Here is a 27,162-nt window from a genome sequence, read left to right as displayed (position 1 = left end):
CTGGGACAATGGAGCCAGTGTCCAGGCATGCCCGGGAAAATAGGCACCCCCACACCATGAACTGTTCTGCCCACCTGGCACATCAGCCAGGGAGAGGGGTCAGGGCTCAGGAACTTCCCCTGCTCAACTGGTGCTCCTGCTGGGGAGCAGAGTTGATGTTTGGGAGCATCCCCTGTGCTCCAGCAGGAGTGCCAGGTGGGTGGAGCCAAGCAAGCCCCTCTGCCCTGATCCCACTCCCTGGCAGGATCCCCAACCCCATTTCCAAAGGAGTGCCAGGGGAGGGGCAGAAGATGACTGCAGGTGAAAGTGGCAGGGAGGGACTCCTACTTGTAGAGCCCCGCACGGATGCAAAATTTGTATCCATATCTGCCTCTGTATCAGCAAAAATGAGCCACAGACATCCACATTCACATCTATGGATGCATATACCCGCAGATATAATGTGGATATCCATGGGTTTGCAGGGCTCACCCTACTTGTTCTGGCCTAGACACCACAAACACTAGATTGCTATTTCTGAAACTGTCAGAGTATCCGAACTAGCTTACTCACCATCCCTGTCAGAAAAAGGGTTTCCCAGAATGCTTGAAGAAATTTGACAGATCACACTCTTCACTGGTTTCCTTGCTTTCTTCTCGTCTTTAAACAAATACACAAAAATGGAGCACATTAGTGCTCAGGTTTGATTCCCTTAAGAAGGAACATTTGGGAAAAATATAATGAAATGAAAAAAAAAATCCTTTAAGGGATTTCTATTCTATTCTATTGAAGTCCTGGGCAAACCTCCGATTATGCAGAATCAGAGCCTAACTAAGCATCCAAGCTTAAGGGAAAAGAAACAGGTGTGAAGTGCTCTGGGTCGCCCAAGAAGGGGCGGAGCCTCAGATAGAAGGACAGGGGGGAAGCAAGGGGGACTGGCTTTCCCACTCACAGACTCTGATTGGTCTGGGGGTTGGGGAGCATGTGCAGTCTCTGCCCCCGCCTGCTCCTCCTGCAGCCCCTGCCCCAGAGAACCACCAGCTATTCTGAACAGCTGGCGGTTCCCTCTAGGATCCCATGCCCCCGGCGGTGGGAGGAGACTTTGCACGCTCCCCTCTTCCCCCTGGCCAATCAGGGCTTGGGGGCGGGGGGAGCATGTAAAGTCTCCTCCCGCCATGCCCCAATCCTGCAAGGAGCATATGGTGCTTCTAAGGGCTACGCACTCCCTCCAGGACGGGAGCAGGGAGTCTCTTGCTCCCTGTACGCAGGGCTAAGAGTCAACCATCAAGGTTGACTCTAAGCACCACACACTCCCTGGTCTCTAGGCCCTGATTGGCCTGGGGGTAAGGGAGCAGCAGGGCCACTGTGGGCCAGATCAACTCACTTGGAGGGCCAGATCTGGCCACAGAGGCCCTTTTGCCCGCCCCACCCTAAGCCCTTTCATGTAAATACTTCTTGCCTCAGTGATCTAGGTCCTAAGTGCATCTGATGCTTGCTGGATGATCTCTTTGGGACAGGTGGTCCTAAATATGACCATGATGCACTGATATTGAGAGAGAGAGAGAAAGAAAGAGAGATTTATCAGCTGTCGGTTCACAGATTTCCCTCTCACTCGTTCCTTATGCAGACAAAGATCTTACAACTTTAAGAAAAAACCTTATAAGCTGAAATGGCTTAGACTACAGATGGCAAATCGAGATGACCCTAAGCTAATGCTCTAGCTTCATTTCTAGTTTCCAGCGGACAGATATGTCAAAAACAAGAGAAACTGATAATGCAGTAAAACACCAGACAAGCAGATAAGATTTGGTTAGGATTTTATTACAGGACAGAATTAATTTTATATTCTACCATAGCGACATTGAGGGAACAGGGCTCTGATCCTGCAATGACATTAGAATGCAGTAAACCGTTGATATTAGAGCTTCATCTTGGGATTTAATTGTAGCATTGTTTTCACATTCTGATCTTGGAGCAACTTCTGAAAAATTAAAGCATATGATTCACTTCTGTTACTCACTCCAGTTGCTCCAGAGCGGGGCCTTGTTGTGATGTCACCCTTTGGGGGAATTAAAAAATTAAACAGGCTTATATTTTTGGTGCGTTGTGACGTGATGGAGTGTAATCTCCTCTGTGACCTCTGAGGCAAAGAAGGCTGCTTTGTATTTTGTGGATCCAGCTGCAGAGGTTATCAGCAAGTTAGACCCTGTAAATGAGTTAGCAGTTCCCCACAAAGCACAGGGGTCTTTCCACAGTTCAGCCATTTGTGAAGCTGATTTTTAAAACATGTTATTTTACTAAGGCTTCATTACCAAGCCATTACAAAAAGGTTAAGCAAAAAGCTTCTCTACCCTGTTGGAAGAGATTAGTTTGTATTTCTGAATTCTCCTCACAAGCTTCATCATCCATTTCTTTGAGAGCACTTGAAATGTCTCTAGCTCTTGGTATAGGAAGCACATTATCAATTAGGAGCTACTGCAGATGCATTACTTTAAACTGGAGCTTGAAAGGTGGTTGGGAGGTTGGTAGATATTTTTGCCTGAGCAAAATTCAGAAGGCTACATAATGTGGCTCCTATACCTCTCTCAAGAATGAATTGATCAAATTGCATTCAAAGAGGTAATTATAACTGAAAAGGGCTTTAATTTAAATAAGATGAACTATGGGTTGCCGCTGTGGTTTGTGGGTAGGCACTGGGCATTAGACCTAATAGGATTATACTAATAATCCTGATTTTTTAAATTAGGGATGCCTTGTCCTATCAGTTAATCTTATTGATTACCTGCACTCCCCCTCCCCTTGCTGCCTCTGATATGGAGACAGTGAAGCAGGGGGAGCAGAAGTCAGTGAGGGTAAGGAGCTGGCTTTAAGCGGGCTCCCCATGAGCACTGGATCCATCTACCCTCCCCCACTGCTGCCGCCTCTGATAGAGAGGCAGAAGTGCAGAGGGTGAGGGGGACAGGCTGGAACCAATACATGCGGGAAGCCAGCTTTCAAGCAGGTTTCCTGCGTGTGCCAGCTCCGCAGACCTGCCTCTCACCCACATCCCCACAGCAGCCTGTGTCTGTGGGGAGCTCAGACACCTGTGGGCAGGGGCTGCTACCACCCCACATAGCTGCCTCTGTATCAGAGGCAGCAGTACAAGGGGGTACGCAGCTGGTCTGCACAGGGAGCTGGTTTTTAAACTGGCTCCCCTTGCAGACAAGCTCCCACCTGTCACCCCGCACTGCTGCCTCTGATAAAGAGGCAGTAGTGCGGAGTAGCAGGGGGCTCCCCGGGAGTGGGGCTAGGGTTACCAGGTAGACCCCCCCAAAAATACCAGACACACTTGATCGTGGGCGGAGGGGGAGGCACCAGGCGGGGGGGAGGAGGGAAGCCGGGGGGCTGGCCGGGAGGAAGGGGGGCAGGAGGCGGGAGGCGGGGATGGCGGGGGAGCGGGGGCCATGGGGCTGGCCGGGAGGAAGGGGGGGCGGAAGCAGAGCTGGGGGGGATTCGGGGATTGGGGGGGGCTAGACGGGTGGAGGGGGGCCAGAGGAAGTGGAGTGGGAAGCAAAGCTGGCGGAGGGGAGGGGGGGCTTGGTGCAGCCACTGGCCGCAGTCGGAGTCCAACCGGCCGCGCCCCCGGCAGGCACTCCCTCTAGTTGCTAGTAGAAGCCGGGCAGGAGGAGTGGCTCCCAGCGCCAATTGTGGCCCCGCTTCCCAGTCGCTCCCCCGCCCCTGCCAGGCTTCCATCTGGCACTCAGCCGGAAATTCAGAAAATACTGGACATTGCATATGTCCAGTATTTTCTGAATTTTTCTACCGGACAGAGGGTGCAAATACCGGACTGTCCGGTAGAAAGCCAGACACCTGGCAACAGTAAGTGGGGCCAGGAGTGCATTGGCTACCTGCCCTGCCCCTGGGGACCAGTGTTCCCTATAAGATTTTCCATCCGTGAGCAGAGTGAGTTATGTCTTGTGCACCAATACTGATGTCATGTGAGCTTGTTGGCCACTGTGGCACCCGCCGGTGGATAACAAAATTATATAATTTAAATTATATAAGGAAAAAATACTAAAACAAGGGATAATTAACAAGGTGCATGACCCTGCATCCATGCACCCAGTTTGGCACCCAGTCTCGCCCTGGCTCCTACCATTCCTGTATCCATGTGTTCCCCTACTCCTACACCCTCTGCATTGTGCCCCTTTGCTCCTAACTTCTGCACAGTGCCCCCTTCATCCCAACCCCTGCACTTTCCTTCCAGTTGTGCCCCCACCGCTTACCTAGTGCTTCTAGCATGTCCTGCCACACTGCCCCCCTGCCCAGTACCCTCCATCCCCTTTGCCCAAACACCTATGCCCTATTGCCTCTCAACTTCTGGCCATGGTGCCCTGGGCATGGGCCTAGTTTACCCAGCCCTAAGGCCGGCCCTGCAACAGGGCAGCTGAGCAGCCACTGGGAGGCTCTGCTGAGAAGGTGGGCGGGCCTCAAATTCTTGGTATGCGCCCATGCAGATGTGCACATTAGAAGGAACTATGCTGGGGCTATCGAATAGTCGTGTAACCACTATGATTTCATGTGGCTACATGACTATTCAGTTGCACTATATCTAACATCTGTATTTTAAACTAGGGATGCTTTCAAAGCTGTACACTTTTGAGGGGGAAAATGAGCCCTTCCTGTCTTCCACAGTGAACATTAAGGAGATGTTTCTATTTTCATACTGCAAACAGGCACTGCCATGTAATAATGCATAATGCATGATATTTGTGTGCCTGTCTCGTCACCAATAAAACCTACATTTACCACTGCCATCTTCTGGGTGGACCTCAGATATTCTCCGGCCAGAATGGACAGTTATGATAAACCAGTCTGACCTACAGCAGAGACCATAGACTATCTCCAAAATAATTTCCACCTTTTATCTTATAGCGTATCTCCTTCCTCTTTGTGTGTCTTCTGCACACTTAATCAGTGATCATTTTTATATTTTCTTCCAACTCACTTCAATGCAGGTTAAATAGGATAGAGCCAAGAATTGATTCTTGTGGGACCTCGTGGAAACAGACCTACTCACTGTCTCCCATTTACAATTACATTTTGAGACCTATTGGGTACCCAGCTTTTAATTCATTCAATATGTGCCATGATCATTTCATATCATTCTAGAGTTTTAATCAAAATGTCACACAGTAGCAAGTCAAATGTTTTACAAAAGTCTAAGTATATTACATCTACACTATTACCTTTATCAACCAAACCTGTAATCTCATTCAAAAAAAGATTAAGTTAGACAGGATTCGTTTTCTATAACCTATGTTAATTTGCATGACTCTCTTTTTCTTCATTATTAATAAAGTTCTGTATCAAGGATCTTTTATTTTGTCCAGGCTCAATGTAAGACGGACAGTTCTATAATTACCCAGGTCACCCTGTTTACCTTTTTTTTTTGGCACATTAGCTTTTATCCAGTCTTCTGGAACTTCATCAGGGTATGTCTACACTACCCCCCTAGTTCGAACTAGGGGGGTAATGTATGCATACCGAACTTGCTAATGAAGCCCGGGATTTGAATTTCCCGGGCTTCATTAGCATAAAGCCGGCGCCGCCATTTTTAAAAGCCGGCTAGTGCGAACCCCGTGCCGCGTGTTCGAACTAGGGGGGTAGTGTAGACATACCCTTAGAGTCTAAGACTTGTGGAAAATCAACATTTAGGGTGCATCTACATAGCAGGGCTTAATTCAAAATAAGCCACGCAAATTGAGTTACGTCAATTCCATAGCTTATTTTGAAATTGGGAGCGCCTACACAGCACTTATTTCAAAATAGAGCGCTATTCCTCCGACTCCTCTTACTCCTCATACAATGAGGGTTACAGGAGTAAGAAGTCCTCCAGCTTGTCACTATTTTGACATTATTTCAAAATAACTGCCTGCTGTGTAGACGCAGACTAAGTTATTTTGAAATAATGCTGATTATTATGAAATAATGTTGCTGTTCAGACGTATCCTAATGGACCAGTGAGCTCTCAGCCAGCTCTTTTCAAACTCTTCGATTAGGGTTGCCAACTTTCTAAATGCACAAAACTGAACACCCTTGTCCTGTCCCAGGCCCCGAGCTCCCCACCCTGTCTCTTCCCAAAGGCCCTATCTCCTGCTCATTCCATCACCCCCTCCTTCTATCATTTGCTCCCCCCCCATCCTCGCACACTTGCTCATTTTCATCAGGCTGGGGCAGAAGGTTGGGGTGTGGGGGGGGGGGTGATGAGGCCTTTAGCAGCCCCTGTTGATGGCGAACCCATCCCAACTGGGCCACAGACAGGGGCACTCCAGCTCGTCAGGAGCTGCGGTGGTGGGCTTGGCCTGTTGGTGGTGGGCCAGGCCTGTGTATGGCGGAGGGGCTGCTCTTGCCTGCCTGGGCTGGAGCAGCCTTCCCGTCCACACCCCCTTTCATCAGTTCACTGGTTAAACATTACATTTAACTGGCTAACGAACTAAATGGGGGTATGTCTACACTACTCCGCTAGTTCGAACTAGCGGGGTAATGTATGCATACCGAACTTGCTAATGAAGCCCGGGATTTGAATTTCCCGGGCTTCATTAGCATAAAGCCAACGCCGCCATTTTTAAAAGCCGGCTAGTGCGAACCCCGTGCCGCGCGGCTACACGCGGCACGGGCTAGATAGTTCGAACTAGCTAGCTATTCCGAACTATCTGTACGCCTCGTGGAATGAGGTGTACAGATAGTTCGGAATAGCTAGCTAGTTCGAACTATCTAGCCCGTGCCGCGTGTAGCCGCGCGGCACGGGGTTCGCACTAGCCGGCTTTTAAAAATGGCGGCGCCGGCTTTATGCTAATGAAGCCCGGGAAATTCAAATCCCGGGCTTCATTAGCAAGTTCGGTATGCATACATTACCCCGCTAGTTCGAACTAGCGGGGTAGTGTAGACATACCCTGGGATTTTACATCTCTAGTTGGGATGTGGGAGGGGGCTCAGTGCTGGGATGCAGACTAGGAGAAAGTTTGGGTGTGGGAGGGGTTCAAGGTTGGGGAAGAGGATGGGGGACCTAGAGGGACTGAGGGATGTGGACTCCAGGAAGCATTTACCTCAGACAGCTCCAGGGAAGCAGCAATATGTCCCTCCAGCTCTGTGCGCTACCCACACCCGCAGACACTGCCCCACAACACCCATTGGCCAAAGTTCCTGGCCAATGGGAGCTGCAGAGCCAGTGCCCAAGGCCCCACCCCCTCTGGGAGCATGGAGTGACCCCCCACCTTAGCCAGTGGCCCACACAGACTGTTGGCTCCCCTGGGTGCTATCCAACATAGGGATGAGTTCCACAGTCCTGTTCTCACTGATAGAAGAAAGGTACAAAACACACATGTTGATGAGATAAAACACAGAGGCAGAGTCGGGTTAGTTGGAGCTTTCTCATTTCAGAGTCAATATTTTCTCCATGCCTTGATACCGAAGGTCAGAATTATAGCATGTTCAGCAGTTTCATTTAACCTCCAAGGCACTTTAAATCCTTCTCTAACTAACCCTCTTAAAACCCCTTTGATAAGTGTCCTCATGCTGCCTTTGACAGAGAGTGTAACCATAGTTCTCTGTAAGGCGCGCACCTGCACAGCCGCACACAAACAATTCTACGGCCGCCCACCTCCTTCGCAGATCGGCGTGGTGCATTCCTGCTCTGGTGGCAGTGGGGTCTATGTGGTGGGCCCCATGTGTGTGGCTGGAGCTGAGGTGCCATGAGGCTGTCCCTGCTAGGGAAGCCTCATTGTGGCTCCGGTTCCAGTTCTGGCAGCAGCCACGCGGCCCGGCTAGCAGGCCGTGGCCCTGGTTCCAGCTCCAGCGGCCGCCCTGAGCTGCAACCACTGCGCCTCTCTCCCCCAAAAGGGGGGCAGGAGTGGCAGTGGGAAGGCACCCCAGTGAGGTGTGGCTGAGTGTGGCGGGTGAGTGTGTGCGCAGGTTGGTTTGGGAAGAGGAGAAGGGTGACAGGGAGGGGGAAAGGACTGTAGTTATTAGTCCACTGGGAAGAAGCGGTGGCTCTGGGTCACTTTGTGTGCATGTGGGAGAGAGGAGAGGTGCTGGTCACACCTTGCTAGTGAGCTCCGGGATCCAGCCCTTATGTCCCCACCCCAGGCATGGCCCTACCACCAGCAGCGCCCGGCTCCCCTCTGCCTGCTTCTTTAGCCCCATGCAGGGCTTTTCCTCCCCCACCCCCTACAGACCTCGCCGCTGATTGTTAATGACACTAGCAGGGTCCAAAGTAACTGATGGGGCTGCAGGTAGGAGGCTATCCCCTGCTGCCCCCTTCCCCAGCTCAACCCCACAGCAGGGCCAGTTTTTGAAAGTGAATTGAAACAGAGAGGGGGAGTCCAAAAAAGTGATTAGGGTGGACAGTGAAAATAGTATTTATCCCTATGTGTATCTCGAGGAGCTAATATTTATTTCCAGTACTTAGTTGAGTCTCATTGTCCTTCCCGCTAATATCCCCGATGGGCTGTCTGTCCCACCCGCCAGTTCACATCCACTCAACTCTGCCAGCCTAGCTAAGAACAAAATTCTTTTTGCCATATGTCCTCGTATCCTCGCAGAAACCTATTTCCATCTGAGCCCCACACCCTAGGCTGATTCCTAGCCACTCCTAGCTGAGCCAACCAGGCTCAGAATTCCTTCCCCTCAGCTCAAAAACATTCCCCTTCTTTTATGATCCATCCTTCCTCCCACCACGAAAAAAAATCCTTCCTAGCCAGACTGCCCATAGCTCTGAGCCCTTCTCTTTCCAAATACTCCTTCACCCTGACTCAAAACCCTTCCTGTTGCCACTCGGTCCTGTTCACACCACCCCTGCTCTGAATATTTTGCTGCCTTCGATAAACAATGCTAGCTGTGCGGCACCACACAGTCTGTTTTATCCTATATTTTACTTTTTATTGCTATGCAGTCCAACATTCAGGCACTAAAGCAGCTTTATATTAAATCTCCACCATGTCTGTGTTCTGTTAATTCTGCTCTTTCTTTTCTTTCCATCTTTCCTTCCCTTGAAACATACATAATTTTTGGTGTAATTTTTCTAATAATTTTTGGATTTCCTTTTTTCCTCACTTTCTTCTACAACTTCTCCCTCTTCTTTTAATTCTGGGTTTTGTTCTCTCATGTTCTCCCCTCCATCCTTCCCTTGTTTTTCTCACCTTCTACACTTTCCATTTTCTTGTCTAATTTACACCCTCACTTTTTTCATATTATCAATATGAAGCGCTTGACTGACACAAGGCAGTGGAAAGGGGGTTCAGATCTTATCTTACAATTTATTTTTGGCTTGGTTTTACAAGGAGAAAAGGTTTTCTGTCTGGTCTAGCACATACTGGAATATTTCTGGGCATTATTTTTTATGTAAAGTACTGGATTTCCATTTTTATGAATCTTAATATTCTTTCTTCCATAACATTTAATATATATGATATTTATTAATAACTTGGGTGCCTGCCATGGTGGCACACATCCGAACAAGTGCACATGACTTTAATATTGGTGCACAAGACAAAACTCACTCCACTCATGAATGGAAAATCTTAGAGGGAACACGGGGTGTAACTATGACACAATTAATGCCTTGTTTATACTTACGGGAAGAGCGGCACTCCAGAGGTCAATCTTCCAGGGTTCAATTTAGCAGGTCTAGTAAAGACCCACAAAATTTAACTCTGATGGCATCCCCATCGACCTCAGCACTCCACAGAGTTGTGAGGAGAAAAGGAAGTCGACGGGAGAATTTCTCCCATCAGCCTCCCACAGTGGGGACACCAAAGAAATTTGATTCAAGATGTTGTCTTCAGCTATGCAATTCTTGTTGCAAGAATTGCATATCTTAAATCAAATGTATTGTGTAGTACAGATCTGATCTAAGTAACATGCCTTAGATCAGTGGAAATGCTCAAATAATGATGTGAGTAAAGGTATCACACTTGGCTGCAAGCCAACAAAAGCACTTTGTGAGACTTCACATCCCCATGCAAATTTGTCCAAAGGCTATGGAACATCATTCTTTTGTTCTGTGAATTTAAGATTCTGGCCCATACAACTCAAAGTAAGATCATACAGAAAATTTATTGGACTCCTGTAATGCTTCTTAACACAGGTCCACATAAGGCTATGCACCCCCAGCATCTTAGAATCTAACACTAATTAATGAATTTGTTCTCACAATACAGTAGACTTCCAATAATCCAGCACCCTTGGGACCCAGGTGGTGCCGGATTATCAGAAATGCCGGACTATCAGGAGGTACTCTGGCAGGGGCGGGTCTCGTCGGAGCGGAAGCGGGGGAAGGGGCGGGGGTGTGCCAAACCCTCCCTCCTGCTGCAGGGAGGCAGAGCCTGCGAGCGGTGGAAGAGGAGAGGCGGTGACAGGCAGGCAGCCGCATTCAGGACGTTCTGGTCAGTTACAGTCACTCCAGCTGGATCCACAGCTGACACGCAGTTAATGTAATTTTCCTCTCTACTGCCGGGAGGGGGAGGGGGCAGGGGAAGGTAGGGGTCAGTGGGAGAGGGGGAGGGGGAGGAGGAGGGGGCGAGGGTGTGCCAAAGCAGCCGCATTCAGGACGTTCTGGTCAGTTACAGTCACTCCGGCTGGATCCACAGCCGACACGCAGTTAATGTAACTTTCCTCTCTACTGCCGGAAAGGGGGGGGGGCGGTGGGAACGGGTAGATCCGCAGGTGATAGGCTCCTCCTCCCCCTCCCCTTCTCCCACCGACCCCTACCTTCCCCTGCCCCCCCCCTCCCGGCAGTAGAGAGGAAAATTACATTAACTGTGTGTCGGCTGTGGATCCAGCCGGAGTGACTGTAACTGACCAGAACGTCCTGAATGCGGCTGCTTTGGCACACCCTCGCCCCCTCCTACTCCGCCTCCCCCTCTCCCACTGACCCCTACCTTCCCCTGCCCCCTCCCCCTCCCGGCAGTAGAGAGGAAAATTACATTAACTGCGTGTCGGCTGTGGATCCAGCCGCAGTTAATCAATTACTCTAACAACTTGAAGCAGCTGCCGGAGCACTTCCAGGTTGCAGTTGGTGCCGGACCATCAGGCATACCGGACCACTGGATGCCGGACCACCGGAGTTTTACTGTACCTCCAGAGAAATATCATTATCTTCACTGTGTAGACGGTGAACTAAGGGACAGACTTACACAAGATAACAAGATCCTTATATTGGCATGAGATCCTTATCACCCAAGAACCAGGGCAAGGTCTTAACCACTGTACCATCCCATCTCTCCATGGTTCTGAGTCAGTGCTTTCTGAATCAAAGCCCATAACTGCAGGGCAGAAGAAAGTTCACAATGTCCAAATGTTTAATATTTCTGACATGAAGTGTTCACTGTAACTGGATTAAATACTAAAGTAATACACCAGAAAATCACTTTGACATGTTAATGGGACTCTTGGGTGAAACAAGCCATAAAAAAAAGAGTATGGGCCAAATTCTGGTCTTGATGTAATCTAAATTCAGGATCAGAGGATTTAAATATTTATTTCAGTGGCCACATTATCTACACAAAGAAGGAAAGCACTTTAGATAAGGAATGCTCTTTGGCAAACTTACATAGCTACCTGGGCCAAAGCCATTTTCAAGATTAGAGTTTAAATACCTTAATAAACCTCTAATTAAAAAAAGATTTAGAAACCTGTTGCCTACATTCAAAATTAAAACAAAAGTGACAGTGAAATTAGGTGTGTTTGACATTATTAATATGTAATGGTTCAGTAAACCTCCATCATCAGGGCACTTTCATGAGGAGATCAATCTATGTTCGAGGCATATGAATTACTTTTGGCCAACCCTATTGGTACCAGACCCAGACATTAGCTTGGGATGTTTGTGCTAGCTGCTTTATAGCCAGCTTATGCAGACGAAATTGAAACTGTCCAGTGGCTTGTCCAGTGTTTGCCAATTCTACAGCTCAATTCAGCCAAGATGTGACAGCCAAACTGAATCGTTGAGAGGAAAACGAATGTTATTTGACAGTCAACAGCACTGGAGGATTTTCAGGCAGAGCTGGCAGCAACAATTTAACTTGAATTAGATACTGCAATCAAATAGCTATTAAGAAAGGGCTCAACTCCACTGGCACCCCAGGTGGGAGGGAAGGTGGCTTAGAGCAGAGGTGGGCAAATATGGGACCGCAGGCCAGATCCAGTCTGTCAGGGTTATCTCCCCCATCGCTTCTCGCCACTCCTATTGGCCATTAACAATGTTCCACGACCAACAGGAGCTGAGATTTGCAGGTACCAGCTGCAATGCAGGTAAATATAGTGGCAACAGCCTACCATGGGCTAACTCTGGCTAGGGATGAAAGTGACTAGTTGAGTACCCGATAAGCCTTATCGACTAGCCACAACTAGCCACTTCTCCCTCCTCCTGCTGCCCCGCTGCGGGGGGAAAGGGAGAGCAGAAGCCAGTGCTGGGGGAGCTGGCTTAAAAGCCAGTTCCCCCAAGCACCATCTCCATGGCGGGGAGGGGGGGTGTCAGAGCAGGCAGAGGCTCAGTGGGGGACCAGGTGCGAGCTGGAATAGCTGAGTCCCAGCTCGCATCCAGTCTCACACTGTGACTCTATCTTTCAAAATGTAGTAAAAGTTGGTTTTTACTATATTTAAAAGGTAGAGCGTCAGTAGGGTTAGCTCCCAAGGCTAACCCCTCTGCAGCTCTGCAGTTTCCTCCCTTATCAACTAATCAAGTAGTTGATGGAAATTCCACCAACTATTCGATTAGCTGATTAAACGCAATTTAACATCCTGATGAACCACTGCTGTGTTATTGCCCTCGCCTGGGTTAGAGCTAGAATTTCCAGGTTTCTCTGGTGTTCAAAATTGGGAGGTTAATATTGTCTATCAGCATTACCAATGTTCCCCCTGCTTACTAAACTCTTAGAAGACATTTAGGGGTAAATTAGAACTAAATAATAGTACCTAACAAAGAGCTAGTGTAACCCACACACCTAGAGGATGTGATTCACTGTCCCATATAGTGGCACTTAGATCCCTTATAGTGAGAGTTAAGAACAAGTGAGCTTTATAGCCAAAGTTGAAAACCAACTGGCTTTATAGCTCAGGCTGTAGAGTCTCTTGCACCAAGGTCCCAGGTTCAGATTTGCCTGGGGGTGGTACTCTAGGACTGGTGGCTGTAAACAAACTTTATGGGACTGCGGGAAACTTGGGCACACCCATGATAAGTGGACATTTGGCTAACTAAAATCATGCCGAACAAAAGACGTTCAACTTGTACCTCACTCCTTTGAAATCCCAGCTGTAAGTGCTCTGGATCTCAGCAGATCCACTGGGCACAGGGGTGCTGTGTAGCTTTATTATTTAAACATTTCGCCTTGCCATACCACGTGAGTGTGGCACTGAGAATGCAGACTTGACGGATTAGTTCAACTGCTAGAGCCAACCTTGAGACATCCAACCCATTTCTTAGGGACCCGCTGACTAGAGAGCCTGGAAACATCGGTAGCTCATGAAACTCAAACACACAGGGGGAGTTTTGCCAAAGTAAGCATGAAGTAATGTAAGAAAGGTCAAAGCCCAGGATGAAAATGCATAAGGCTAGAACTTGGGTTTGTTGGTCCTTCAGAGACTACCTCATCCACATTACCTCCAGCAGTTCTGGCTGAGAAGCAACTGACAGTTTGTGAGCTGTGTCGAGCCAAGCACCACAAGACATGTCATCCACAATGGGCCTGACTAGCAGTGCTCCAGCAAGGTCCCTACACCCAGTCCAAGCACAGTACTGAAGCATGGAAGAGAAACCCAAAAGTTGTCTTACAACTAGGTCAGTTCCTAGCCTTCTAACTCTGGCTCTAACTCTCGTCTTTGGCTTATGACTCTAACCTTTGTCCCTGACTCTGCCAGGATGCTTGGCCCTTGTCCGATTCCTGCTCTGAGTCTTGTCTCAGGCCCTATCCATGAGGCTGGACTGCCCACACCCTGGATGTGACACTGAGGCTACGTCTACACTGGCCCCTTCTTCGGAATAGCCATGCTAATTTAGAACTTTGGAATAGGGAAATGCGCGGGGGATTTAAATATCCCCTGCGGGATTTAAATAAACATGTCCGCCGCTTTTTTTCCGGCTTGGGGAAATGCCAGAAAAGAGCGTCCAGACTGGCGCGATCCTCCGGAATAAAGCCCTATTCTTGAAAATAGGAATAAGAGATCCTCCGGAATAGGGCTTTATTCCGGAGGATCGCGCCACTCTGCACGCTCTTTTCTGGCTTTTCCCCAAGCCAGAAAAAAAGCGGCGGACATGTTTATTTAAATCCCACGGGGGATATTTAAATCCCCCGCGCATTTCCCTATTCCAAAGTTCTAAATTAGCATGGCTATTCCGAAGAAGGGGCCAGTGTAGACGTAGCCTGAGACTCCTCCATTGAGAACACCAGCTCCCAAACGAATATAAGTCATCACTGATGGTCTCAAGACCAACAGAGAAGTGGTTCTCTCAGGGACACAGAACCAAATCCTAAACCACTCTTCTCCAGCACCATCCCCATCCCTGCTTGGCCAAATGTTTCCCTCCCCGTAAAGGGACAAAACCATTTTGTGTTGCAAGGGCCAATGTGCAGACTTTGGGTATTTGTTTTACCCTCTTACAAGGCCATAGATCCTTTCATGTAGCAGTGACACACCTGAGAGATTTAACCACAGGTATTGTGTCTAGTATTGTGTCTTTTCTGGCATTTGAACGGTATCTGGGTTGGAATAGGGATGTTAAATTTAGATTAATTAAGTAATCAAATAGTTGATGGGATTTCCATCAACTATTCAATTAGTTGATAAAGGAGCCTCTGCCTTTGAAAGAGCCCACTCCTCTTTCAGAGCTGAGAGAGAGCCAGGGGTCCTGACAGTCAGTCTCTCTCTCTCTCTCTCTCTCTCTCTCTCTCTCTCTCTCTCTATCTCTATCTCTATCTCTGCAGTTAGAAAGAAATTAAGACTATATAGCAAACCCCTGTTCCTTAAGTGACTTGCCATTCAGAACATGTTAATATCAGAGCTGAGTCTAATATTTATTTAAATTTTCTTTCTTTTATGTAGGAATTATATACAGTGTTCCTGTCCGCTAATTGCTAAGTTATCTGCCAAAAAAAAACCCACCCTAGAATTTTCCAGTACTCTGGTAGCCCTAGAAAGAGGTAATATGTGTGGGGGGGGGAAGGCAAATGGAATCGGTTCTTTCCTGCCCCTCCCCAATTTGCTGCTTGGCTTGTACTGAGCATGCTCAGTAACACTGCTGAAGCCGCTTTCCTCACCTGCCACCCCCCGTCATGCTCTCACTCTCTCATCACCTTTATCAGGGCATGCACAGGTCAGCTCCCCACCAAAATCTGAACTGGCGCCCCTGACAACTGTCATGTTAATATGTAAGCAAAGGGGCAGATTCAAAGAACCAAACAGAAAATGTACTGCTGGGAAACAGGCATAGAAATTATTGTAGGGGATTTTGCACCTGTCAGTCTTCCTAGTGATAACCCAGTAAGAAGTTTCTCTAGGACTCATACTGTCTCTTCCTCCTCCCTACCCGCACACTTCTTGCTACCTTATCTATCTACCCCACCACCAAAAACATTTCTATGAAGAGGAACAACAACAAAAAAGGCTTTAAAAAATCTACATTGAAAAAAAGGGAGGGGGGTTCAGCTGGTGACTTCTCACTTCAGCAAACCAAATACAGCAAAACTCCAATAGTCCGGCATCCAATAGTCCGGCACTCCTGATAGTCCGGCATCAAAATGGCAAGAGCCTAGTGAGTGAGCTTTGGCAAAAAATGAGTCACAAGGTAACAGCAGCAGCAGCTGAACTGAGCAAAAAGAGTAAAAAAGGCTTAAAAAAACCTAAAACATTACAGTATTCTGTATACAGTATGTACAATAAAAAGGGTTAGGAACACTTTATATAAAGTATATAATGTATACAGTATATATATAACCAGTTTATAGTACCTCCTGATAGTCCAGCATATCTGATAATCTGGCACCACCTAGGTGCCATAGGTTCCGGATTATCAGAAGTCTACTGTATTCACACTTCAAAACCATTAAAATAGACCCTCTCTGAATGCCTTTAAATATTTATGCCACTTTTCTCCCATCCAGAGTTTAAATATTAAAACCTATAGGCTCAATTCTGCTCTCACCTACAGCTTCTACTTAGATCATGGTCATTTAGATCCCAACAGGGAGATATATTTATTGAAATTTGTGGTAGAGTTGAAATTCAGACCTTGTATCTCACAGACACTTTGCTCTTCAGGTTACAGCAAGTTATCGACTCTTGACCACCAGAAAAATGTACTGGGTGTCCATATATTCAATTTCAAGTAGGATTCAACAGTACATAGTCAAGGTCTAATACATGAATAAATAATCACCGCACCATGGATCCTAGGAATTCAACACCTTGGTAAGTGCTTCCAAAGGTTACTACTGTTGTTATCAGAATACATCAGGAACAGTTCAGCCTTTGAGACTGGAAGACCAAGGGCATAATGTGGCCTCAAAGAAAACTGCCCTTGCCTACTGACGGAATTTTTGTTTCTCTAATAACATTTTTGGGCCGGGACAGTTTGTTTAAATGTATTCCCAATGCCGTGATTGCCTTTGAGGGAGGCAGGGAAGTGTTTTAACATTAAAGCCACAGAGCCAAGTAGCCGGCAGTTGGAAATGTTATGAATTTAACTTGGAGGTGGAGATGTGCTCTGACCTTGCCCTCCGATATGGTAAACCATGGCATCGGCAAAAATCAAATGTTCAAAAATGAGAAGACAAACCGAAATCCATTCAAGGGGTTCACTTCCAATCCGCATTGTGCACAATTCTCATTCCTTTTTGTTCTTAAAAAAAACTAGTGTCATCTGCTTGTGTTTTTTTTTTAATTTTATAACTATTCCCCACCCCACTCGTTTCTCTCACTTGTTGCTTCTTGCCTAAGCTTGTGTCTATAAAGCACGGTGGGCAATATTTTTTGATGGTGAGGCACTGCGTGGTTTTGATAAGTGGTCAAAGGCTGTACTTTTCTATGGAGGGCATGTGGGGTCTGGGATGGAGATTGGGTGCAGAAGGGAGCTCAGGGTAGGGTACTGGTATACAGGAGAGGGTATGGGGTGTGAGAGGGAGTTTAGGTGAAGGAGGGTGTTGTGACATGGGACAGGGTATTGGGGTGTAGGGTCCAGGAGGGAATAGGGGTGCAGAAGAGGATTCTGGCCTGGGGGGGGGGTATAGGAGGGGTTGTAGAGTCTGGGATGAAGTTGTGACCTGGGGCCGGGGTAGAGAGGTATTGGGTGGTGAACTAGAGCAGGATGGGGTGGAGACCTGGGGCAGGGAGTTGGGATGTGGGAGGGGTGAGGTGCCTGGCTGGGAGGTGCTTACCTAAGTGGTTCCCAGCCAACAGCCCAACAGGACCCTGTGCCAGGCTCCCTCCCTGATGCAGCCCCAAGCTCAGAGCAGCTACTCGATGTGCCTCTCTGCACCGCATGAATGGGGAGGTGGAATTTACATGCACTGCCCCTGCCCCCAGGACAATCTATCAGCTCCATTGGCTGGTTCCGGCAAATGGGGTCTGAGAGATTAGGATGGGGGTAGGAGCAGCCAATGCAAACCAGGCAATGGGAGCTGAACAACTGCGCTGAGGGTGGGGCAGCAAGCAAAAGATTCCCCTCTCTCCTATGCAGAGAGGTAGATGAAGCAGCTGCTCTGAGCTCTGGGGTTGCTCCCTGCTTTAGGGTCCCAGCAGGTTGGCCGCAGGCTAGACTGAAAGTCTTGGTGGGCCATATCTTGCTTGCCTCTTAGCTAAGGAGTTGCTCCTCTTAATGATTTAAACATAATAAAATACCAATAAAATTGAATTTTCCAGCTATTACACAGCAGAGCCCCATTTGTTACATTGAATTGGGACGGGGGCCAGATCAGATCTTCCAAAAGTCAGATAATCAGAAGAACGGGGACATGTGAGGCTGCAGAGTTATTCAGTGGCCCCAGGAGGAATTGCCTGCTTCTGGCCCTGTGTGCGCTGGTTGTTGGGTTACCATGGAAAGCCGCACAATGGAGGGCTGGAAGAACAGGGCTCTAGTGCTCCCCCTTGCCATCTGTAATAACTCCATATGAGACGACGCCTTGTATTACATGCTGCTGCTAGCAAAACTCACATGGCTCCTGTACAGCACCCCCACCTCCCTAGCCATGAGATAGGAGAGGATTGTTACACCCAATTGACAGAGTGAATCAGGAACTGCTCAGAGCCAACCAATGCAGAGAAGCAGAACAATTCCCCAAGCAGCTAATTGCTCATTTGCTGGGCCTTAAAGAGAACAATGAAGTCCTAAGTCTCCTCTCTGTCACTGGCCTCTCCCCCAGCTCATCCAGTCAGCCGTGAGCAGGAAGCTATGGGGAAACAGAAGTGAAAGACAAATTCCAATGTCCCCAGTGATAACAAGGCCTCAGTGGGAAAATAATTCTCCCAATGTAACTTAGTGTCTCTCCATGACTTGCATTTGGCCAGCACCAGGTGGATCAGGCTGCATCAGCACCAAAGCTCTCACAGGCTCTTACCTTCTCCTCAGGGACGTCTGTCTTCTAGCTCAATTAGTTCTAGGAAAGGAGAACACACCAAAGAGGCTCCTCCTCATGCTCGTTACCCCGAATCCTCTCTCAGACCTCAAGGGCAGGCCTCAAGAAGGAGACTCCCTGTAGCAAAGCCTGGGGGCTCTCTGAGATTGCCCCTGCCCTGCCCTGCCCTGCCCTGCAGCCTGTCCTACCTGGCCATTGTCATAGACTTTTTGTGAGGTCACTGCCTCCCAATGTCCTTTAGCCAATAAGATAAGGCTCTGCAAAAGGTCTTGTGATGTCACTGCCACACCCACCCCTGCTCTGCAGGACTAATGTTCTGGTCCTAGCCAGCCCCTTTGCATGTCTGAGCTGCTCCCCTTGTGCCACCCCCACTCACTCAGTGTTAGTTCTGGGATCAAGCAGGCTGCTCATGCAAACATCAGAGGCTACTTAGTGCCACATGCCACTTGCAGAAAAGACTGTAAGGCCAGACTGTAAGGCCAGAAGAGACTGTTAGATCATCTAATCCAAGGGTGGGCAACAATTTTCGCAGGGAGGCTACTTGATGATTTTTTTATACTTGGTTATGGGCTGGCTCCAGGCCCCCGGGAAGGGGCGGGCCCTTGGACAAAAGGGATGGGGATGGGGGCTACAAAGAGAGTTTGTGCAAGACACTTTGTGCCTGAGAGAGACTTTGTGACAGATTGAGTGCGTGCAGCAGTGTATATGAGAGACAGTGGCTGGGTATATATGAGAGACAGTGTGTATGTGGCACAGAGACTGTGGCACAGACTGTGTGTGTGACAGTGACACAGAGTGCGTGTGCTGGCTGGTGCTGGGTAAGTTTCTGAAAGAAGCCATGCTCTGCCTCTTTAAGGCAGTGGAGCCCCACCTTTTTTATACCGGGGACCGGTAAACCCATTCACAAACTTTTGGTGGAGCGGTAACATTTTATTCGAATATTTGCCTATTTGTTATGTAAATGAATATTCAAATATGCAAATAAAATGTTACTGGTCTGCCAAAAGTTTGTGAATATGTTTGACGGTCCGTGGTATAAAATACCCTAGCCCCCCGTGCCAGCCCCAATCCCTACAGCCCCTCACCCCTCCACTACCCCCTCTCAGCACCAGCCACTGACCCCAGAGTTCCCTGCACCCAATCACCCCAGTGCCAGCTGCTCGCCCTCAGAGTTCCCTAGTGCCAGCCCTCCTGCCCCAAACACCGCAGTACCAGCCTCCTGTTTCCAGAGCTCCAAGGCACCCAATCCCCTCAGGTCCCTCTGTACTAGCCCTCAATCCCCAATATTAGCCCTGTCCCCAATGCCAGCCCTGCCCCCTAGTCCCCTCACTACTAGCCCCACGCCCAATATCCCCCAGTGCCAGCTCCCTACCCTGGATGTCACAGTGCCCCTCATTGTGAGCTCCCCCATCTCAGACCCCCCCAGTCCCCATGCCTGCCCCGCCCCCCTCACCTAGCCCTGCCAGTGCCTCCCAGCCACCAGCCTAATGCAGAGCACTTCCCTGCACAGAGGGAGGACTGCATGTAGCCCGCAGCATGCCAGACTCCTGCTGAGCACCATGGAATCTAGGCTCCACATGGCACTTGGCTCCAGCTGAGCGTCGCAGCAGCCGGGTCCCTGTTGAACACAGATGCAGCACTCGGCCGGGGCCAAGCACTGCATGGAGCCCGAATGCCACAGTGCCCAGCTGGGGCAAAGTGCCATGTGGAACTTGGCTACCACCCCGGTTGAGTGCTGGGCCAGCTGGGCTCCACGTGGCATTTGGCCTGGGCCAAGCACTGCTGCTCCCCATCACACAGCCCTGCCAGCTGGGCCGCATAGCCGCCAACAGAGCAGGAACAGGGGGCAAGGTGCCTCTGCCCCAGTAGGGGAAGCATCACTGCAGCCCTGGCTTTAGCTGCAGCTCACCCAGTTGCCTGCTGGGCCACTCACCCTGATGCTACATGAGGAACCCAAGCGGGCGGGGCTGACTAGCAGCTGGGGGCATTGCCTGGCAGGCAGGGATTCATGGCCCACTGCCAGTCTACAGACCAGTGGTTGGAAACTGCTGCTTTAAGGGAAATCTGTCCTGCTTGGTTGTCTCCCTCCCCCAGTTCTGCACTGCCCGGAGTCACTTACCATCCACACTTCAGATTGGAGCAGCTCTGCTGACTGTGTCTCTCACTCTCTCTGCAGAGATCGGGTGCAGGGGCAGAGGAACACCCTGACTTCAGTACTCCCCACTTCCCTCATCTGCTCTCCCCCGCTGTGCACAGCTAGCTGGAGAATCCTTGGAGCAGCTGGGCTGTAGGCTGGAGCAAGGTGGGGGGAGGGGCAACTGAACACATGCTGCTGGCTGTCAGTATACAGACTCTGCTAATCAGCTGCGTGGGCTGGAGAGAAATGCTTGGTAGGTCAGATCTAGCCCCGGGGCTTGATTTTGCCCACCTGTGCTATAAAGATTGCACGGCTGTTTTAACTGTCTGTACACCACTCAGCACACTTTGGGCCGCTGTATAAACAAGTAATAGTGATAAAATACTGCAATTCAGTTAGGATCTTTCTCTATACTACTCGAGTAATACAATCCCACCACACTGCGAACAGAAAAAAAAATGTAACATGGGTTTCCAAGTCGAAAATGCTCAGCATCTTTGTTTAAGAGTCACTTCTCCCCTTCACTGCAGTGTCACACATTTTATTAAATGGAACATATATACTAACATTTTTAACCAAAATACCCTGAGCTTCAGATAACAGAGTCAGTGTAGATCATGTCTGATCACGATTAGCTCTATTTCTGCACTAACCAGGGAAACATAGCAGGACTCCATAAGCTACTGTCTTTGTTGTCTATAATTTGTTATTATTTACACTGCAGTAGTACATACAACCTCTAATGGTGGAATAGGATCCCATTGTGCTAGGCACTGTATACACACAATGAAGACTGTTCCTGTCCCCAAGAGTTTACAGTGTAAAAATATATAATTTTATAGTCTGAAACAGAGGCAGACACACTCAGGGAAGTGCAAAATGTAATAAACACTTTATAAACATGAATGAGTTTCATATCCCAGCATGTCCAATGCGGCAGGCAAACTCATTTTACAACAGATGAAGTGAAGAGCAGAGCTGTCATGTGACTTACTCAAGCACAAAAAGTGAGTCACTGCTTAGGACTGAGGTATGGCGGTAGGGATTTTTTTTTCAGGATTTAGTTGAAAATGCTAAAAACGTAGTTGTGGGTTAACCAAAACCACTTGCAAATTCAGGTCAGGTTTCCCCCAAACAGGTTTGGCTGAACAAACAAACAAACAAACGAACCAGAAAAAAAATTGGAAAAAGTTGAAACATTTCCTTTCCACATTTTAGAAACAAAATATTTTGGACTTTTCAGTTAGAAACTTAGCTAGATTTAACAGGGAGCAGGGAAGAAAAAAGCCCCCGAAAACTGAACAAACAAAAAGAAAATTTGAGTTCTTATTTCTGTTAAAAAAGATACATCATTTGACCCAAAATTGTTTGTTTTTTTTTCTTTTCAGGTTAGCCACAAACTCCAAACCATCAATTATTCTCATAGGTGAACTCAGTAGCAATAACTCCTAGTACCAAAATCTAGCCCTCAGGTAACATAATCTGCCAAAGACTTTAGCGCCAAATCCATTCCTGATGTAACTCACCTGACTGATGGTTTATGGTCCTTAATGTACACCCCTGAATATTTCCTTACTACCTAATCCAGACAAAAGGGAAAACTACTAATACTGGTGGTTTATGGTCCTTAATGTACACCCCTGAATATTTCCTTACTACCTAATCCAGACAAAAGGGAAAACTACTAATACTGGGGCATCAGTTTCAAACAATGAGAGGTCATCTTCATTCTCCTGCAGTGATTAATATTTTATTCATTTATAAGTGATCTCCATTTATTTAATTCTCCAAATGCTACCCAGCTTCTGGCAGCACAGTATTTGAAGAACAGTCAGTACTGATCTCCCGATGGCGTAGGCCTACGGCAGATGTTCTGAGCAGCTACTAATGTCAATGAGTGCAGCAGTGCTCTTAAAGGTCATCGCAACACGTTCTTCTGGACACGGTTTGGATTTTAGCTCCATTAGTGTTCTTTGCCAGTAAAAGAATCTTTTCCCAAATCAACCCGACACATCACATGTCAAAGCGAAATAATAACATATGGGATATCGGCAACCGATAATGTGAATTGCTTCTGTGATGTCATTTCCTTTCGGTCAGATGTATTTTTAATTTTTCTCAGGGGTAGCCGTGTTAGTCTATATCTGCAAACACAATGAGGAGTCTGGTGACACCTTAAAGACAAACAGATTTATTTGGGCATTGATACATCTGATTAAGTAGATTTCACCCATAAAAGCTTATGCTCAAATAAATGTTTGTCTTTAAAGGTGCCTCCAGACTCCTGGTTGTTTTAATTTCTCTGTAAACCACTCCTGATACTTGTTTGTGTCATAACAGCTGCATGGTGGCCTCATGCTCCAAGCCGCATGAGGGGTAGGGTGGCTGGCATGGAGCTACATGACAAGAGAATTCATCTGAAGTATAATTCCAGAATTCCTCTGTGGGAAGGCACTCTCCAGTGGAATAGCTACCATCCTTCTCCATATTGCAGCCTGGGGACGGCAGTCCGCTGCTAGTGACTGGAGCAGTCCTTGCCTTTAGGAAGCACACAGACCGTGACTGTGGTTGGAACATAACTGGGAGGTGTGGGATTCCCATCACTGGAGGTTTTTTAAGAAGAGGTTAGAAAAGCAACTGTTTGGGATGATCTAGGTTTACTTGGTCCTGCCTCTGCACAGCTGTCTGGACTTGATGACCTCTCAAGATCTCTTCCAGCCTTACGTTGCTATATCAGAAACTAGGATCATTGTGTCATTCACCACAGGATTCCATACTCAGGGTTGCCCCTGGGGGTTCACATTGGGACTATATTGATATTGTTTATTCTTCACGCCTGAGATTGCGGATTTGTGTCAGGTTCTAGGGCAATGTCCTTGTGACTCACATCACTTCATTTATACACATTTTTCTGAATGTACCGTTAGCTGGAGCACTCAATAGGGAGCACTTCCTACAAAACTCTCATACTGCCAGTGAGAGAAAGAGAGTCTAGTGGTTAGTTCAAGGAACTGGGAGACTGAGCTACTTGATTCTATTCCTGGCTCTGCTGCAGACTCACAGTGAAATTAAACGAGTCCTGAGTCTTTTTAGCCTCAGTTTACCCAGGTGGGAAATGGAAGTAGCGCTATTATCAAAAACAGGATGTTCTAGAGTCTAATTGATGCTGAAAACTAAGAACATCTTTAAATAAAAAATAGTCTGATAGCACTTTAAAGACTAACAAAATCTGTAGATGGTATGATGAGCTTTCGTGGGCACAGCCCACAAAAGCTCATCATACCATCTACAGATTTGTTAGTCTGGTAGCACTTTAAAGACTATTTGTTGTTCAAGTTTTTCCTGTTACAGACTAAGCTACCCCATTGAAGCTTTAGAGCATCTTTAAATGAAATGTAGTATAATTTAGTAGAAGCACTGTTGTTGTTACACACAGAGAAGTCTAGAAAAATGCTGCCACTTCCTGTCACCACACAGACCCCTTCTTCCCCGCTTCCCCAAATAGCAGAGGAATTTTTACTAATGTATTTTACCACTACAGAGCATGAAGCTGCTTAGGAGGCCCTTGGCCATCACCACTCCCACCTCCAACATACATCCCCTTTGAAACAAGTCTTGGGGATGTGGTGTCTTAGTTGGAATTGGTCCTGCCTTGGGCAGGAGGCTGGACTTGATGACCTCCTGAGGTCTCTTCTAGCTCTATGATTCTATGACAAGGATCAGACGGTTTAGTAAAAATGTGTGCAAATGCAAACGTGTTTTAATGGAGCTCTGACTAGAGCAGTGTTTCCCAATTTTATTTGGCTGAGGAACCCTTTTCAGAATTTCAAGGAACCCCTAGGTTTCTCAAGAAAAAAAGGGGGGGGACCCATCAATTCATGAAAATCCCCACCAATGCATGAAAATCACATTCTTTCCCCAAGATCCCCCTCCACCCTCTTCCTTGAGGCCTCATAGGCTCCAAGCTCAAGAGTGTTGGGCTCAGGTGGAAGGTTGGGGTTGCTGAGCAAGCTATGGGCTTGTGGATGTTAGGGTGCAGGAGTTTGGGCTGGATATGTGAGGGACTCAGGGCAAGAAGGTTGTGAGTATGATGGGCTCAGGACACAGATTTGTGATGTGTGGATGGTGCAGGAGTGTTGTGGCAGAAGACTGAGGATGTGGGGATGCAGGAGTTTGGGGATGTAAGAGGTTTAGGACAGGAGGTTCCAGTGTATGATAGGCTCAGATTTGGGGTCAGGTGGTGCAGGAGTGTTATGATGCTGCAGTGAGATGGGGGTTTGGCCCCAAATGGGGGCTTGTTGGACAGGCTTCATTTTTAAATAAAATATTATGTCAAACTCAAAAGGTTTCAGCATTGTCTTTATTTATGAGAGGTGCAAGGAACCTGTTTTGAGTCAAGGGTCACTGACCCACAGAAAAGTCAGTTGGGGCCACACAAGTGAGATGCAAAAAAACCCAACAACCCTCCAAAAAACCCCAAGCCTCACTAATGTGATCCCAAATGTGCTGGTGGGAGCAGGGGACAGAGTGAAAGTGGGAGCTGGGGCTGGGGTTAGGGTGCTGCTGGGTGGAAGGATGCTGACTCAGGTGGCGGGGTGCTGTGGCAAGGTGCTGGGGCAGACACGTGGCAGGGTGCTGGGGTCAGGGACATGGCCCTGCATGGGTGACTGGCAGGGTGCTGCTGGGTGCTAGCGTGGTTGGCAGGGTGCTGGGGCCAGGGTCAGGATGGTGCTGAGTCCTGGGGTGTGAGGCAGGGTGCTGGGGCCACGGACAAGGTGATGCAAGGTGCTAGGGTGGATGGCAGAGCTGCCAAGGAGTGGGATAGGGATGGGGTGCAGGATCTGGGAGGGAAGTGGGGGACGGAACTCCACCCCCACCTCGCAGCCCAGCCCAGCTCAGCTCAGCTCAGCTCCCCGGACCTCCCCACTCTGCAACCCAGCTGAGCTCAATTTACCTCCACCTTCCCCCAAACCATGCAGACATGCTGAGCTAGCATTGATTCCCTGCCCCTGCCTGCCTCTCTCCCTCCCTCCCCTTGGCTGTGTCTACACTGGCACGATCTTGCGCCAAAGCGGCCGCTCTTGCACTAAAACTTGCTTCCTGTCTACACTGGCCGTGTGTTCTTGCGCAAGTACACTGATGTTCTCATGTATGAAATCAGGGCTTCTTGCCCAAGAACTATGATGCTCCCACTCAGGAATAAGCCCTTTTGCACAACTGTTCTTACGCAAGAGGCCAGTGTAGACAGGCAACATGAATTTCTTGCACAAGAAAGCCCAATGGCTAAAATGGCTGTTGGCACTTTCTTGGGCAAGAGAGCGTCCACACTGCCATAGATGCTCTTGTGCAAAAGCACAGCTCGCACATGGCAGTGTGGACGTGATCTTGCACGAGAACTCTTGTGCAAGATGTTCTAGCGCAAGAATCCGCCAGTGTAGACATAGCCTAAGAGTTTCCTCGCATGAGCAAAATGAATTGTGTTGTGCACCAGTACTGAGTTCATGTGGCTTGTTTGGATGTGTCACTGTGGCACCCAAGTTATTAATAAATATCTCATAAACCATTACCTTTTCTCTCTGCTGCCATGTCTCCTCCCCTTGTTCCATCAGCTCCCCTGGTGCCTGCTGCCTCCCAACTCCTCACCCTCCTCTGCTGTCCTGACTTCTGCCCTTCTCACTGCCCTTAGCCCTCCTACAATCTGTCCCCCTTCTCCAGCCCTTCTCTCCTCCCTGTGCCCATTCCTCCAGTAGCCCCACTCTGATCATGTGAGCTACCTCTCCTCATCCCCTCTTCTAACACATCCCTCTACAAACCTGCCCTGCATCTCTCCTCTAGTGGTGGTCCCTCCCCTGCAGGTGTCTGCCCTTCTGCTTCACTCCAGAATCTCCTGGCACTTGCACCTTCTCTTACTCCTGCACCCTCCTGTTGCCTCCTCCTCCCTCACTGCCCCTACCTCCTTTGCCCTCTTTTTCCCTGATGCCCACCCCCTCACCACCCTCTGCTCCTGTTCCCCTCATGTCCTTGTGCCCTCACACATGACTTGCTCCATCCTGGCCTTCCTCATACCCACCCTTTCTTTCAAGCCTTCTCCCAGCACCTCTCCCTCCCCCCTCTAGACCCCAATGCCCTTACCCTCTTCCCTCCCAGCATCACCCTGAACCCCTCCCACTAACACCTCCCCTCCTGCCTTTTTCCTCATTGTCTGCACTTGGCCCCCTGGCATTTGTCTCTCCTCTACCCTGTCCTTTTGGTGCCTTCTCCTCTCTTCCCCCTCTCTCTCTGCACAAGCCCCTTCCTCTCCCAGCCCTTCCCCTAACTTCTGCGCTCCATCCCCGGACTCTGAACCCACAACTTAGCCACACGGCGCAACGCAGCGCCCAGCAGTTTTAAAATCTCGGGATGTGACGTTATGTCACGCCCGGGAATCTCCCCGCCTACCGC

General features: G+C 48.5%; 1 protein-coding gene and 1 long non-coding RNA gene across 2 annotated transcripts in view; both read right to left on the bottom strand.

The window, feature by feature from the left end:
• KCNQ3 (potassium voltage-gated channel subfamily Q member 3) overlaps nucleotides 1-27,162 on the bottom strand; it is a 271,766-nt gene that overhangs the window by 70,104 nt on the left and 174,500 nt on the right. The window lies entirely within an intron of this gene.
• On the bottom strand, nucleotides 1,780-18,908 carry LOC142826932 (uncharacterized). The gene is made up of 2 exons (XR_012901209.2): nucleotides 18,567-18,908; nucleotides 1,780-1,960 (listed from the first exon to the last, which is right to left on the bottom strand). It is a non-coding gene; the product is annotated as an uncharacterized LOC142826932 (long non-coding RNA).

Source organism: Pelodiscus sinensis, chromosome 2, assembly GCF_052426305.1.
Source record: "Pelodiscus sinensis isolate ZL-2025 chromosome 2, ASM5242630v1, whole genome shotgun sequence".
NCBI lineage: Eukaryota > Metazoa > Chordata > Testudines > Trionychidae > Pelodiscus > Pelodiscus sinensis.
The sequence above is the reverse complement of the archived record's forward strand: the minus strand, read 5'-3'. Positions and strand labels throughout refer to the sequence as shown.